Source organism: Artemia franciscana, chromosome 21 (genome assembly GCF_032884065.1).
Source record: "Artemia franciscana chromosome 21, ASM3288406v1, whole genome shotgun sequence".
NCBI lineage: Eukaryota > Metazoa > Arthropoda > Branchiopoda > Anostraca > Artemiidae > Artemia > Artemia franciscana.
In genome coordinates, this window is record NC_088883.1 from 23,805,652 (window position 1) to 23,816,032 (window position 10,381).

Genomic DNA, 10,381 nt, shown 5'->3' on the forward strand with positions numbered 1-10,381 from the left:
AATTTCTGTTCGGTTGAAGTTTTAATGTCGCTCCTTACTTTCAGTTAAAAAACTGAAAAAACTTTTTTTCTATTTAATAGCGTAAAGAGGGAGGTGTTAAGGTGCAGTAGTTTCTTATTTTCATCTAATACAAGCTTAGCAGGAAGTATTACGGTAATTTACATTTGGTTAAATGGATTTATTATGTTTATTTCTATTCGTTTCCTTTTACACCATACCTTTATCATTATTTTAATATCTAACAGAAATAATATATCTTAAGATATAGTTTTACAATTAGCACCGTCAGAGAGTTTAAATGACCTTAGAACAGTTTTGATATGGGTCAGACTTCAGATGCACATCATGCTTTTTATCTTGTCTCTGCGTCTTCTTCCGTCTCCTGCGTCTTCTTCCGTCTTCTTGAATCAAGATTTAATTCTTTTGATGTATCTATCGTTATCTAAACTCTGTAACTTAGAGTTTCGATTACTATTGAGCCACATCGCTCCTTTCTTACAGTTCTTTACCAGGAACTGTTTGAGAAATTATCTTTGTTTCAAATAATCATTGACTTATTAGTTGCTCTCAAATTTTTTTAGCATTAAATTGCTTTACCCAAGAAGTTGGCTCATTCAAAACTCAATAATTTCTTTACAGAAATGACATCTGTTTTACTTACACCTAGCATTTCTAACAAGAAACGTCCTTGAAAGAAGCTGAAGAAATTGTCGAAGGGCGTACTGTGCAGAAAGTTTAAAAAAAGAAAAATGCTGGATTTCTGAATTAGTCAAAGCTTGATTTTGTCTCTTTTTTAGGCGTGTGTAATTTAAGAAGGATTGGAATAGTGGGTAAGTCAATTGAATTTGCTTAATTTAGTAGAGCAGATGTAGGCTATAACTTAACAAAATGTTTTCAGTTGCTAATTGATCCTAAAAGGCTCAGTCCAAAACTAGCTTATATGTTCCTTAATTTGCACCTTGGAGCCACCTTAGGATCTGATCTGTGTGGATTTCAAATTTATACTGTTAAAATTGTGTTTTATCAAATAATTTGCTTGCTCAAAAATTGAATAGCCAACCCCACTTCATGCATCCTTCAAAATGGATAGGCCTATCATTTACACTAATCAGTAAAATTCTATTTAATTGACTTCTTGCTATCTTAGAAAGAATTTTGGTTAGGAAAATGAAACTTTCATGGATGTATCTACAGGCTAAGGTAGCTTATGTCCCAGGAAGATATTTTAAAGTACATACCTCCACTTCTTCTACCTCTAGAGGGCCCTGAAATTTGCCTACATGTCAGGTGAAATTTTGAATTGAAATTTTGACAAAACAACATTTTACCTTAATTTTCAGTTAATAGTTTTTTTTTTCTCTGCCTTTAGTTCTGAAAATGCAATTCCTTTTATTTGAGTAGCCTGGAATTCTGAGCTGTATCAGTGTTTTTTTTTCAAAATTTAGAAAATGTATTTGCATGTCTTTAAAACCTTATAAAATAGAGTTGAGCAAAGTTATGAAGCTGAAAACAATTTTGTTGTAGCCTACTTTAATTAAGCAGAAGATCTATTTTGCAAGGTTTTACTTTTGTAACACACATATTTGTACAGGTCATCAAAGGTCAGGGCCCTCTAGAAGGAGAAGGAGAGGAGGAAGCTGCTTCAAAATACCTTCCCAGGACATACTTTAGTCTATAGATTCATCCCTGAAAGTTTCATTTCCCTAACCTAAACCCTTTCTGAGATAGCAAAAAGTCAATTAACTAGAATTTTACCCACTAATCATTATGTTTGCAATTTTGACCCAGCCCTTCCTCCTAATGGGGCCAGATATAGACTGTATAAGTAGTATATATGACTATCAGTTATAACATCATACAACTTAATAGGCAAGGCTAGTAAGGGAGCTCAGGGTTGTTTAGGACACAGGTTGGCTTTGACACTGCCATTATAGAATCAAGCTTTATGCCAAAAATCCCGCCAAAACCACAACCAAGAATTGACAAGTGGCCAACTTTGTGCAAAAGTTTCTTTACACACATCTCAAAGATATTTTCTTTGAATCATTTTTTAAGCTATTTTTTTATTTCCACTAACATACACAAGTTTTGATAGGTGTGTTGTTTATGTGATTACATATCTGAGTTTAGCAAGTACTTGGATTTATCATATTGCTAGCTAACAATAGTCACAAATTATATCCACCTTAACTATTTTGTTTTCTTCAAGCATTTTTTAGAAATGGTCAGTGTGGGGTTGATTTGGGTTGGCCTAGACAACTTTTCAAAGGCATCTGGAACAACCCCCTTTTGTCAAATTAGCCCTAGGAGAGGAGATACAAAGGCTAATTATCACATTTAATACAGTGCTTCTGTATTTAGCCCAACAACATAGGTTACAGCTTTGTTGTTGAGGTAAACCTAGAGCAGTCCACATTTTTGACCTATGAATAAACTGAATAAGCTATACCACTTAATAAGTCAGGTCAATAGGATAACCTCTTTATAAGGTCATCATAAGACCAAACCTTGACTTTGGAAACTGCATAGCCACTCCCCAATATAAAGGCAACATGAGAATTCTTGAGGGTGTGCAGAGGCATGCCACTAAGGTTATAAATGGGCTGAAAGACCTCCTCTACAATGAAAGACTAAAAAAACTCAAATTACCCAATCTACTGTACTGCTGCAGATGAAGTGACATGCTGCTTACCCATAAACTCTCTACTGACACATCTAGTCTCCTCAACTTGAATATGTCCTACCAATCCCATACAAGAGGCCATTCTAAGAAACGTCCTAAATGCCACATGAACACAAGAATGTATCAAAACTTCTTCTCCAAAAGAATTGTCAATGACTAGAATTCCCTCTCTGAGTCTACAGTGTCAGCAACTTCACCTATTACTTTCAAGAAGTCACTGGATAACAAGTGGTCATGCAGGAACTGGAAATACTGCTGGCAAGATTCAGATCAGTTACAGATGTCAGTCATCATCACTCACAGAGCAACACAGATCCATTGGACCTTATTGCTCTGAAGTGCAAATTAAGATCATGCCTTTTCTATGCTCTTTCCTTTTTTCATCCTAGGAAATAAGGGCACAAGCTTCAATGGAGCTGGATGAATGCATTCCTGAGGTGAGAACAGTGCAATTTCCATCTAATCCTCCAAGGCAACATGTCAAGATAAGTTAAAGGGCTTCAACAAAGTGTTTATGGGGAGATTACTTGCTAACCTTACCTTAGTCTATGCCTAATACCAAATCCCTCCAGACCATGTTTGGCACATCTACAAAACAGGGGTCTCAACTCTATTACCTACTCCTAGAGTGCTTGCCCAGAAGGACTAGAGGCAAGTGGCCTTGACAACATCAGCAAAATATTCTCAAAACATGACCATGGTATCTTTTATGTGATACCATGTAGGTAAACATAACATGTTTATGTGAACCAAGTAGGCTACTTCTGTTTTTATTGTCAAAGGGTTGATTTCCAATCACAGATGCAAAAATATAGGTCACCTGGGTACTTTGGAATTAGTTTATCTAAGTGGTCATATTAATTCTGAATTTTCTGTGAAGACCATGAAACATTTTTGTAAAGCACACCAGATCATCAAAAGAGACCAAACTTTACTGTTGCTAGGTAATCATGACAGTCACTTGGACATCCAAGTAGTCAACTACTGCAAAGAATTTGAGGTATTCTTAAATATCTCCCAACCTCACTGCTTGCATCCCTTGTAACTCTACAGACAATTCAAATAATGATGAGAAGTAACTTTAATGAGTGGTTGAACCTTTGTCCAGGGCAATGTGTCTCCATATGTGAAATAATAGAACTCAGCCATGTTCCATAACATAAGAAGTTTAGTATGGGTAATATTATGGCTGGCTTTAGAAAGCCTGGACTATGGTCATTTGACTACAACACTTCCTTCTGTGCTGAATTTTCTGCTGCTTCAATTTTAGATAGTCAATTGCTAGACAGCCATTCTCAACTTACCCAGCCAGACCAGGGTGCTGACAAAACTAAAGAGCCTTCTGTAGTCTTTTCTGTAACTCCTGAGCAGGTAAGACCATTTCCCCATATGCCACTTACAGTTATCTAAGGTAGAGGAGAAAAACAAAGAGGAAGAACTAGAATACTTACAGGAACACTAGAAAAGGAAGAACTAGAGCAACTAAGTTCTAAAACTTGGTCAATCTACCTGAGATTTTAGGCAGTGGACTGGATGCTTGTTTTCCTGTGATTCTCTACAACTTAATGCTCATGTGTCAGTTCTAAAACTTTGTCACCCTGCATGAGACTCTTGATTGGCATACCTATGTAAAAGCTAACATAGAAGTATTTGTCTAATAAGAGAGTCATGGCTACTCACACCGTTTACCAAAACACTTAAGAAACTATAGGTATCCCCATTTGCCTGTGTGTCCAGGGGACTTGTTGGTTATATGTTGAACCTAAAACATGGTAGTCCACTTGAGACATTAAGTGGGTTATCCTGTTAGGTTTTGGTTACTAGTTTGCCTGTAAATCCATGTGAATTCAGTCCCCCTTTATTATACCAGTCTAGTCAACATTGTCCATCATCAGAGTCCTGTCCATCTCTTGAGTCCTGGTTGAACTTCGTTGAAGTAAGGATGCTAGGGCTATTTAAAAAAAAAAAGTTTTAAAAAGTGTTTTTAATTATTCAGTTTTTAATCCTCACAATTTGATGTAATTTCTTTTATATATATATATATAGTTTCTCTCTTATTCTTGTATTGTGCTGAAGACGGCCATTGGACATAGGGCCGAAATATCTACAGAAATAATTTCCACTGTCTTAAAATTTTCCCTATTGTCCCTACGTTGTATTTGTTTGTTATGGAAAGGCAGTGTGGTCTTCGTCGCTATTTTAGTGATATGCTGAAAAAACAGAACTGATGCCATTGAGCAGACAGGGGGCAAAGGCCATTCCAGACCCCAGTTTACCCCTTCCAGACTCCAATATCATCCCCAGCTGAAATTTAGTTTCTTCAATTAGAATAGTTTTGCAAATATATTTTGCTTAACTGAGAACAATAAGTTTTGTTTATTTGAAATGTTTGTTTGCTTCCATAAGAAAAACTTTTTTCTTAAGATTGATTTTTTTTTTCTTTTTTTTTTATTCTGAATAAACTCTAAACCTTCCACCCAACGCTTTGTATAACTTAGGTGATGAAACTAAAGAAGGCATCATAAAAAAAATCACCCGGAAGTAATGAGTAGCATTAAAACTTAAAACGAACTTTGGGGAGGGTGTGTGGGTCAGATATTCAACCTTTGTTTCCTAGGGGAAGGAGGTCGTAATCGGGAAACACGCATTTTTAGGCCAGTAAATAGCTATTTTATCAGGGAAAATGTTTCCTGAAACTTTACAGGGGAAGCGATCCTTTCTTAACGTTTCAATTTAAGCTAAATATGGTCCCCGCAGATCTATGGACCTGGTCGGATCCAGCATTCGCTAAAAAAGCTCTTGGCTAAAAGAGAAAGTAACAAAAGAAAGCGTGCCGAGGAATCACAAGAACAACGTGAAAACCGGCTTGCGGCTCAAAGAGAAATTACCAAAAAAAACATGCCGAGGAATCACAAGTGCTACGTGAAAACAGGCTTGTGGCTCAAAGCAAAATTACCAAAAGAAAGCGTGCCAAGTAATCACAAGAGCAACTTGAAAACAGGCTTGCTGCTCAAAGAGAAATTACCGGAAAAAATCATGCCGAGGAATCACAAGAACAGCGTGAAAATAGGCATGCAACTCAAAGAGACAATGCCAAAAGTAAGCGTGCCAAGGAATCAGGTACAGTCCAGTCGATGATTATAGCTTGAGTAGATGTGTTTCGCCTCAGGAAAAGTTAAACTTCCTCAACTGGCTGCACCACCAGAGCCATTGAAAACTTTGCTTACTGGAACTACGTCAGAACCTAAGCGTTTTTTTTTTATTAAACATCAGAAAATGCCACACCAACAGCTAGTAAAATATATATTTGCATATGCTCATTAAAGCCTAGTATAGCATTAATTTTATTAAAGAGAACTTTCACAAATAAAACTAACCCAAAGTTACAGTCTTGAGAACCTCCAATTTAAAAACTTCACGCTCAAAACATGCAAGAAATAAAAGACCAATAAATTAGAAAAATTCAGTGACCTTAGAGTTCAAAAGAATTTGAGGAAAACAACTTGGAAAAGCAAATTTTGGGCCTATATTTTTCAAATGTACTAAAGATTATAAAGAACTTCAAAAGTTTTTTTTTTTTTTACTAATCAAAGATTTTATATTATAATTTCAGTTTTTCCTTTATCCAGCTGATTGAAGATGATCATCGTATCCCTATAATTTTTTTTTACAGTTTTTTAAGGTTATTTGTTACTTTTTGATTTTGTTCTTTTTTGTATTTCACTTTTTTGGACCAAAATCACGCAAGGGTTTCAATCTTTATCTTTCAAGAGCCAAAATTGGCCTGTATAAAATTTGGAATAAATAAAATGGAATAAATAAAAATGGAATAAATTGAACAGAATAGTGAATTCAAAAATAACTCTTCTGTTAGATGATATGATCTTAGCTAACATCGTGAACACAGTGTCTACTGGCTACTGCTGCAATCTATTGTTTTTAAACCTGTTTTATTTCTTTAGGTGAAAACTAAGCCACGAAGCAAAAAAACTGAAGGTGATTCGACAAGCAAAGGCAAAGGCAAGGTAACTCAGGGTGGTAATAAACCTGCAAGAGGAAGAGGAAAATAAGATAAATAAACACATGTAACTTTTTGGCTCTGTGGATTTATTGATAAATTGTATTTTAAGTTTTTCACCAATTTGTCTAATTAAAAAGTTCGAATTTTAAAAATTTCAAAATGTAGGGAAGCGATGCAGCATTTGATAATGGTTAAATAAACTAGCCGCAAGACCCACTGTACAAGAGGTTTAGTGGCAACATGTTAAAAAATCTGAAGACTGCAATTAGATTTAAACTTCTTTTCCGCTGGTTAAGTTAGGTGATCAATATTTTCATAAACACCTCCAGGTGGGGGGGGGGGGCTGACGTATGAAAGAAATTGTTATAAGAATAACTTATTTTTTCCCAGATGGTTACAAAGTATGCCTTTTCTAAATTGTTGGTTTTCTAGAGGGGATGACCTCTCCCCCTCGAGGGCTCTTTCAAGCTGGTTTTGCCATGATTGTTTATTAGTAAATTATTCCAGAGTAGCGCATTCAGATCTCAATTTAACTAAGACTGCAAAATAAAGAATTAAGATAGCTTATAAAATTAGTTTATTACTGGTTTATCTTAATGCTTTAATCGTCAGGTAGTGAAATATCCTGGACGTTATTTTTTGTTTCCCGTTTCACTTGTGTATGAGCATGCGCTGGAGTATGAAAGATGTGTTTAATTTCATTTTACTGTAGACTTCTGTAAAAAAAATAGTATACTACTACTGCTACTACTATTAACAACTCACCGCATCACCAAGCCGTCTGAGGCTAACAGAGCTACGCACGCTCTTCCTCTATCCCAATCCGTTCAAAGCCTCCCTTTTTACATCCTCCAAGAAAGTTTCCATTTCCTTTAAATCTTACTTTATGACGTCCAACCACCCCAGACGAGGACGACCTTCTTTCCGTTTAGCCCTAGTTGGTTGGTCGAAAAGGACAATCTTTGGCAATCTATCATCCTTCATCAGCACAACGTCCCAGAGCAATTTCAACCTTTCTTTCGTTATAGTCCTAGAAAGCAGGATTGAGCCACATTCTTCGTACAGTCATTTGTTCGACATACGGTAAGTAAGTTGGGTATCAAGATCAAACCCTAGGCAATTTCTCCAGAAAACAACTAGCAAATCTTCATCCGCTTTTCGGACCGCTGTCTGTCATCACTGTAGCTTCTAGTTTTCTAATCTTGGTTGGCCGACTTATCTTCCTATTCTTCCAAGTCTTTTTTAACTGTGAAAAAAACATCCCGAGCCTTGGCTATTCTACTTTTAATATCTTTACTGCTCCTACTGTCTTTACTAATAATGCTACCAAGGTAAGCGAAGCTGCCCACCTGATCAATCTTTTCGTTACTCAAGGTCAACTTTTCATCTTCACTTATTCCTAGCCTTAAGGACTTGGTCTTATTAACATTAATTTTGAAACCTATTCTAGCACCCTGAACTCGCAAAACCTCTAAAAGTTCATTCATTTTGCTTTCATTTTCATCTAGGATGCTTAAAGCATCAGCATAATTTAAGTCCAGGAGAATTTCTCCTCCCCATTTGATTCTGTGCTTTCTTATTGACTTTCCTGTGCTCCTTGTGACAAGATCCATCAAAACCATCCATATTAAGTGGAATAGAACACAACCTTGCTTAATTGATGATTTAATACAAGACCAGCTGCTAACCTGATTTCCTACCTTAACCAAAGCAGTGTTATTCTCGTACATAGCACTGATCATTTTAATGTATTTGTCTGGTATACCATACACGGATTACCTGGCTTACCACACAAGGACAAGACATTTGCTAAATATCTTCTATCAGAAGAATCGAACGCTTGCTCATAATCTATACAACTGAGGACCAAAGGTGTTTGACAAGTAAGGCACTTCTCAATTATTAACCTACAAGTGAAAATTTGGTCTACATATCCTCCACCTTTTCTACCTTTACCTTCACCTCCACCTTTTCTAAAACCGCACTGCTCTTCTCTTACAACTTTGTCTACAACATCTCTAAGTCTAAAAAGTATCATATTTCTAAGCAATTCGCTACCTAATTTTTTTCTAAATTCCTAATTCCTTTTCTTATACAGTGGTTTAATTAAGGTTTTCCTAAAATCTTTAGGTACCTCCGCTATTTCAAAAATCTTATTCATAATTTTCTACAGCTTTTCACCATAGTCACCATATTTAAGAAACTTATTTACCCCAGTATCAGCCCCTAGATCCTTATATTTTTCTAAGTTTTTAAGGATTTTATTCACCATAGTCAAAAAACCTAATAACTATGTCTTTGGGGACGACTTGCTCCCAAACAGTCCCTGTGGGAGGGGCTGCAAGTGTCAAACTTTGACCGTTGTTTGCATATACTAATGGATATTGGGAAGTGTACAAACGTTTTCAGGGGGATTTTTTGGTTTGGGGGAGGGGAAGCTGACGGGGGGTTACGCGGGAGGATTTTTCCATGGAGGAATTTGTCAAGGGGGAAGAGAATTTCAATGAAGGGGCTTGGGACTTTCTAGTATTATTTAAAAAAAAAAACAATGAAAAAATAAATATGAAAAGTTTTTTCAACTGAAAGTAAGGAGCAGCGTTAAAACTTAAAACGAACAGAAATTATTACGCATATGAGGGGTTCTCCTGTTCGTAATACCTCACTCTTCACGCTTAAGTATTTTTAGTAATTTCAACTATATATTCCATGACCTTTGTGATTCAGTGGTCATTCTTAAGCAATTAGGACAAAATTCAAGTTTCAGTGTAAGGAGCCAGGGATTCACGAGGCTCATTTACGTAATAAAACATACGAATATAGAAGTTTGTTACATAAGTTACGTATATATTTTTACTAATGATAGCGTTAGTAAAACATTCAAAGTTCTAGTTGCCTTTTTAAGTAATCAAAAAATTAGAGAGCAGCTTGGCCTCCTCCCTCGCTCCTTTTTCTCTCAAAATCTTCCGATTTAAACTGTGAGAAAGCCATTTAGCCAAAAACAATTAATATACAAATTTGTTTTAATTATTTATGTGCGGAGAGCAAAAATCAAAACATGCAATAATTCAAAAACATTCAGAAATTAAATATAAAAAAACAAGTTTTTAACTGAAAGTAAGGAGCGATATTAAAACATAAAACGAACACAAATTACTCCGTATATGAAAGAGGCTTTTACTCCTCTACGCCCCACTCTTTACGCGAAAGTTTTTTACTGTTTTGAAAAGTAGAATTAAGAAAAATAATCAAACTTTAGCGTAAAGAGCGGGGCGTAGAGGAGTAAAAGCCCCTTTCATATACGGAGCAATTTCTGTTCGGTTGAAGTTTTAATGTCGCTCCTTACTTTCAGTTAAAAAACTGAAAAAACTTTTTTTCTATTTAATAGCGTAAAGAGGGAGGTGTTAAGGTGCAGTAATTTCTTATTTTCATCTAATACAAGCTTAGCAGGAAGTATTACGGTAATTTACATTTGGTTAAATGGATTTATTATGTTTATTTCTATTCGTTTCCTTTTACACCATACCTTTATCATTATTTTAATATCTAACAGAAATAATATATCTTAAGATATAGTTTTACAATTAGCACCGTCAGAGAGTTTAAATGACCTTAGAACAGTTTTGATATGGGTCAGACTTCAGATGCACATCATGCTTTTTATCTTGTCTCTGCGTCTT

General features: G+C 35.7%; 1 long non-coding RNA gene across 1 annotated transcript; it reads left to right on the top strand.

The window, feature by feature from the left end:
- The first annotated feature begins 644 nt into the window (after positions 1-644).
- Positions 645-6,856, top strand: LOC136040639 (uncharacterized). The gene is made up of 2 exons (XR_010620846.1): positions 645-830; positions 6,646-6,856. It is a non-coding gene; the product is annotated as an uncharacterized LOC136040639 (long non-coding RNA).
- Positions 6,857-10,381: the final 3,525 nt, after the last annotated feature.